This window comes from Triticum dicoccoides, chromosome 5B, assembly GCF_002162155.2.
Source record: "Triticum dicoccoides isolate Atlit2015 ecotype Zavitan chromosome 5B, WEW_v2.0, whole genome shotgun sequence".
Classification (NCBI taxonomy): domain Eukaryota; kingdom Viridiplantae; phylum Streptophyta; class Magnoliopsida; order Poales; family Poaceae; genus Triticum; species Triticum dicoccoides.
Window position 1 is genome coordinate 355,351,434 of NC_041389.1, and position 6,192 is coordinate 355,357,625.

The following is a 6,192-nucleotide window of genomic DNA, read 5'->3' on the forward strand; positions in this document are numbered from 1 at the left end:
TTTCAGCCCCAATATTGAGCATACCAGCTGATATTCTGGTCATATCACACTTTCTACAGTCTACACCAAATCTGCGAGCATGATATCTGATATTTGAATCTTGAAATTACCATTAGAAAGGCAAAGATATCTTGTAGAAAAATAGGTTACATGCTCAGGTATATCATATATGGAGAAAAGGCACCTATCAGCTGTATTGGTTCTTTCGTATTTTTGTGCAGTCCTTCTATTAATTTTTTCTAACTTTCTGGGTTTATATTTGAGCAAGATAAATATATTCCATCTCTATCCCAGTACATAATTGAAGCTTCATCAAATCTATCTGGGCGTTCATTGCGTAATACAGTGTTGAGATTGAGAACATTTTCAGAGGGGAACTTAAGGTATCACCTAATGATATAATATTAGTCACTATTCGTTGATTGGTAAATTTTGCTTTAGTATACACCCCTTCGGGATATGGCTTTCAATTCTATACTTTTCTTTGATTATCAGTATTGCTACAAGGATAATAATCATTTTTATTGCAAAGTACGTACTACATTAGACAAATCAGCATGTTTTCCCATAGAAATACATGTGGCGCGAAAGCAGCGATAGTCATGTTTGAAAGCGTGTAATATAAGAGTATGTATCTTAGTTATTTTGGCATCGCCATCCTTTACATTATAGGTTGTTTTTCATAACTAACAATGAGGTCTACGTATGTAGATTTGCAAGTTAAATTCACCACACCTTTGAAACCCGTAGTTGTTTACTATTCTCTTAAATCTTTAAACTTTGTGCTTCATTCCTTTAATTTTAGAACTAGGAGGGTGCAGATAAGTAAGAGTTGTTGGCAGCAGCAACCTACACATGTGGAAACAGTGGCTATGGCGGTTCAAAGGGAAGTTGTGGCTGCTAGATAGCAACTCACAACTTAGTGGCGGCTCAAAGGACATCTAATCTATTTCTTCTTGGAGCTATCTACTATCATATTATGACTCGGTGCTAGCTGAAGCTTCTATTTTCTCGCCTTTTGTGGTGGCCATTATTCCTTGGACTGCAGTAATTCCATTTGTAAGTATCATGTACTGCAACCATCTTTATCTTTAGCCCCTGCACTTCAGTATCAAATTCGTGGGTAAATGTAGGTTTTCTACTTGCTCCCTGAACATTCCATTGTTTTTCATGTGCAATTTTTTTTATCACCGGCTTCAACATAATTGCGAGAGGCTCAACTGTAGCTTTTTGCAATGCTGGAAGTCCATATTCAGTACTGAAAATCTAGACTGTTCTTTCCACTCTGTAACAACTTCTATGCTTGCGCCACCATGTAACAACTTCTATGCTTGCGCCACCATGATATCATTACAACATTTCCCTGTAAAATTTTATTAGTTACAAGTAAACTGAATTGATTTACCAGTAAAAATCTGTACAACTCATTTCAGTCGATAGTAACCATTGTAGAATTACCAGGATATGTCATGTATGTGTTCTGAGTCGTAGCATGTTGCAAAAAGTACAATAAGAGATAGATTGTATGCACTATGGCTAGCAGTAACATTTTTCGACTTGTACATCATTCGATTTATCTATTTCTACGTGCTATTCCTCATGTTGCAACCTTTTCCCGTAGAATTGAAAGGAATTAGATGGAAGAAATTGCAGGAGGTATACTTCGTGTTCCATTAGTCTTACTTTCGGAGGCATGTCTATAGTCTTGTGTTGGAGGTGTGTCAATAGTAGTATCAATTTTGGAGGCTTGTCTATATTAATCTTATTTTTTGGATTACGTTTCTTTCCATCTGCATCCTCTTCATAATGGATTAGGTTACTTTGTTATTGCCATGTGATACTTTTTCTTATTACTGTGATCGTCAGTGCTCTTAACATTGGTTGTTCTTGCTTTATGGCTGCCTTCTCAGCGCACTGTTATTGGTTCTAATACATTAATTATAATATGCTCGATTGACCATATTAATTATATATTTCACTTCACCGGGGCTATTGGTGGAAGTGTTGGTTAAAATATTTTGGTGGCAGTGTATAAAACTAATTGTTGTACACCACTGTTAAGTGCGCTTTTGAGCTTTGAGTAGACAAGTGTGGTCTTATTTACTTTAAAGGATCGTTAGTATATTACTGTCGGATTTCCATGTTCAGTTATTCACACTATATTATTGCTTGGTTCTGATAGCTTGCTATTATTAGAGCAGGAATGGTATTCTTGGCTGACATTCAAAAGCAGTCAAGATGGTGAAGTTTAGAATGGAGGAGCTCTACGGAATTATGGATAAAAAGTACCCATAACATGTCTGTCATTGCTCATGTCGACCACGGTATGTGACGGAGCAGTGACAGTTGTCTCTAATTGTCAAGTTTATACGGTAGAATCTTCTTGATTGATGATTTTGTAGCCTTCTCTTAGTTGTACTGTATTAATTCTTAAAACTGGATCATTTAAAATTAGTTAGATTTAATGAGTTGTTTCACTGTTTCAAATAAGTAGTTTAAGCCCTTATTGTGTCCCGGAGCTCATTCTTTCTGCCTTTTTATGATTGATATATGCTCTAACAAGCTTAAATTTAACTATTGGCATATAATCTCATGGCTCAAAATCTTAGTTGTTGAATGTACTAAAATTTATAAGATCTAGAGTTTGCACTATATTTCATCCTGCGGTATTCCCAGTAACTGAATATTAAGAGCAGCGACGATCCGAGGTTGTACATTCGGGAAATGATTTTATCTTGCAGGCCAGTTTTACATTTACTTATTCAATAAGGAGATGACCATGAACAGAGTATCATGGTATTTGCCTTGGCATTACTGACGTTGTGTTCAGATTACTGAAAGAAGGATTGGTAGCCGCAAAGGAGTGAAGGGTAGAAAATATGTCCATTGTCGTTGAATTGGTGGGATTGTCCCCAAGTTAGTGCTGCAGATGTTTCTATTTTAGAGCAAGAAGCCAAATCATGATGTTCATTGTAAATCTTGAAAAACTTGTTTATTGTCACTTCTATATCTGTTGTAAACGTTTGTTCGTGATGTGGTACTTGTCAATCTTGGTTTGCCCTTCCTTTTCAGGTTTGCCTTAAATTTCAACAGACCAACAAGTCCTTGTTTCTTCAATTGGTTTCTCATTTCATGTTTGCACTTGTATTATAGTAGAACAACATGTCATAAACATGGCGTTCGGTATTGTTTGTCCAGTTCCCTTCAAGAAAGAAGAGATGGCTATAGAGAGTGACTCCATCACTAAAGAGATGAAAAATGTTGTGCAAGGCATTGTTTGTTAAGCTCCTTTAAAAAAATAAAGTAATTATGGTGCATCTGACATATAAAGGGGTTGTGAAGGACAAAACGCTATGGATTCAGAGGAGTGGGAGGGCAGAGTTTACTAACAACGTATCGAGGACAAAGTGTGATCTGGATTTCTAAGTTTCAGCTCATAGCAGAATTGTATGGAGAGAATGCTTGCATTTTGAAAACCCTATTACTCCCTCCATTCCCAAATATAAATCTTTCTGGATATTCCAATAAATGACTAAATATGGAGCAAAATGAGTGAATCTACATTCTAAAATATGTCTACATGCATCCTTATGTTGTAGTCCATTTCAAATGTCTAAAAAGACTTATATTTAGTAACAGAGGGAGTACATAGTTTGAGGCTATGTTTCTTCCAATTTTCATTATTGAAAAGATCCTTATTATTGCCAAATTGTCAATTATTTTCAAATAGCTCTTTGATTGAAATGGGACTTTTCGCCATCTGGCGCAATGGGTAATGTTATTATACATCTTATTATTGACAGCAAGCATCCATCCTTTTTTATTAAGGGCCCTCGGTTTAAATTTGTTACCACATGCACTTGTCTACAACTAAATCAACTAAACCATGGATTTCCTTTGCAACGCGCACATGGATTCAGCGGGTCTTTGCGCCATATGTCCTTGCAAGATGAAACTATTTTCATCGACAACATGGCTTTTGCGGGTCTCTGCGCCATTTGGCGCAACGGGTTCTCTTGAATAATGAGTTACTCCCTCAATTTTACAATAGAGATAATTTGTCAAAATTGTGTTTTTGTAATGTTTGTGGTCTTCTCTTTTCTTTTTCTTGATTTGTATTGTATATGCTACTCGCATATTTGAACATGCATAGGGCCTCGTAGTCTTTAACCCTAACTATAAAAATCCATTGATGGAAGCTGGGGAGGGCCGAGATGAACACCCAGCTCCCTGGGTCTAAGCCATCGAGATGGTAGAGACGGCGTTTCCATGTCACCTACTCCAGCAGCCGGACAAGGCATATAAAAACCATGGATCCTTGCTTCCCAGGCTGCAAAATGATCACAGTGATGTCTACGACCTCCTCCTAGATGTATTAATCTCAATCTCATGTTTGGTTTTCTTCCCTTTTCTCTTCTAATGATGTAATTTCTTTTACTAAGATAACACCATGTTTGTTGTAATGCCTTATTTGATGTAAGATCCCTTTTCTGCTTTGAATGAATTTACTGCATATATTTCTTATTTAGTTTAGTTCATCATTCAGAGATGGCAGAATATTTTTGTCCTTCACAGGTTAAATGAGCATTGCGTAGTCCTTCACAGGTTAAATGAGCATTGCATAAAAGTATGTCTAAGTTCTCTTTCTTCAAGTGCTTCAAGTAAATGAAATTTTTTATTTCAAATTTAATACCTTTTAATAATAATCATAATGAGAGAGGGGTATGCTTCTCTCTCTCTCTCTGGCCAAGTGTTACTTTAGACAACATGTACTAAGAAATAAATACTCTGGAAATGTGTTTGAATCGCACAAGAAGAGTTTGTAGTTCTTATTCATACTTGAAACACATGAGGCTCTGCAACCATGTTTTTTTCAAGGCGCATATGGATTTAGCAGACCACAACTAAACCTACTGTATATACATGGCCTGTCCTTAGTAAAGGAAACTATTTTCATCGCGAACATGGCTTTAGTTGAAGGTTCTTGCAGCATGAAACTATTTTCATCGACAACATGTCTTCAGTAGGTCTCTGCGCCATTTGGCACAACGGGTCAACTAGTATCATATGATGAGGTGGCTGTCCAGTGCCTTATAGGCGGTGGTTCCTGTTCTTCTCCTGCATCGTCGTCCATACCGTCGATGTCTTCGGAGTCGAAGTCAAGCATGTCGGTTATGTCATTGACAGTGGTTATAAAGTGGGTGGTGGGTGGGGGACGAATTTCTTCGTCGTCTGCTCCCCACTCGAGCCGGACATAGTTCGGCTAAGAATCTCCTGACAAGGAAAGAGACTTTAATGAGTTCAGCACATCACCCAAGGGCGAGTGCTAAAAAATATCCGCGGCGGTGAACTCCATGACCGGCGCCCAATCAGATTCGATAGGCACGGTCGCACGCGGTTCGTATCCTGTGGCCAGAGATGAGTCTGAGGGTCCGATGACACCACCCTCACAGGAGGTGGCGTCAGTGTTCGGCTCCAACGCTGATGAGTGTGCGGCTTCCGTGGCGGGGTCCATCCACCCACCCTCGGAAGGCATGATCTGCTCCGGATTGATTCCCGGTGCCACCACACGCGCGATCTCCCGAATACTGTCCGACGGCAGATCGAAGTCATGCCCGTCGTGACCGTTCGGCGTGCCTGGCATGGGCTCGAATCCATCGAAGATCAAGTCTCGGCGGATGTCGGCAGTAGCTTCCAAACTTGACCTGATGGCCAGGGGCGTAGCTATCGATCTGCTCCAGATGGCCAAGCGAGTTGGCCCGCAGTACGAAGCCACCGAATACGAAGATCTGTCCGGGGAGGAAAACCTCCTACCGGACCGCATTGTTGAAGATAATCGAAGGAGCCATCAAGGCTTACAACGACGGCACAGTGGAACTCTCAATAAAAGCACCAATGTCGGTGTCAAAACCGGTGGATCTCGGGTAGGGGGTCCCGAACTATGCGTCTAAGGCTAATGGTAACAGGAGGCAGGGGACACGATGTTTTACCCAGGTTCGGGCCCTCTCGATGGAGGTAATACTCTACTTCCTGCTTGATTGATCTTGATGATACGAGTATTACAAGAGTTGATCTACCATGAGATTGTAGAGGCTAAACCCTAGAAGCTAGCCTATGATTATGATTGTTGTTTTCCTACGGACTGGACCCTCTGGTTTATATAGACACCGGAGGGGGCTAGGGTTACACAGA

The 6,192-nt window shown here is 39.7% G+C and overlaps 1 long non-coding RNA gene across 1 annotated transcript; it reads left to right on the forward strand.

Moving 5' to 3' along the window:
• Window positions 1-300: 300 nt before the first annotated feature.
• Window positions 301-905, forward strand: LOC119305553. Its single transcript, XR_005148705.1, has 2 exons — window positions 301-383; window positions 806-905. It is a non-coding gene; the product is annotated as an uncharacterized LOC119305553 (long non-coding RNA).
• The last annotated feature ends 5,287 nt before the right edge of the window (window positions 906-6,192 follow it).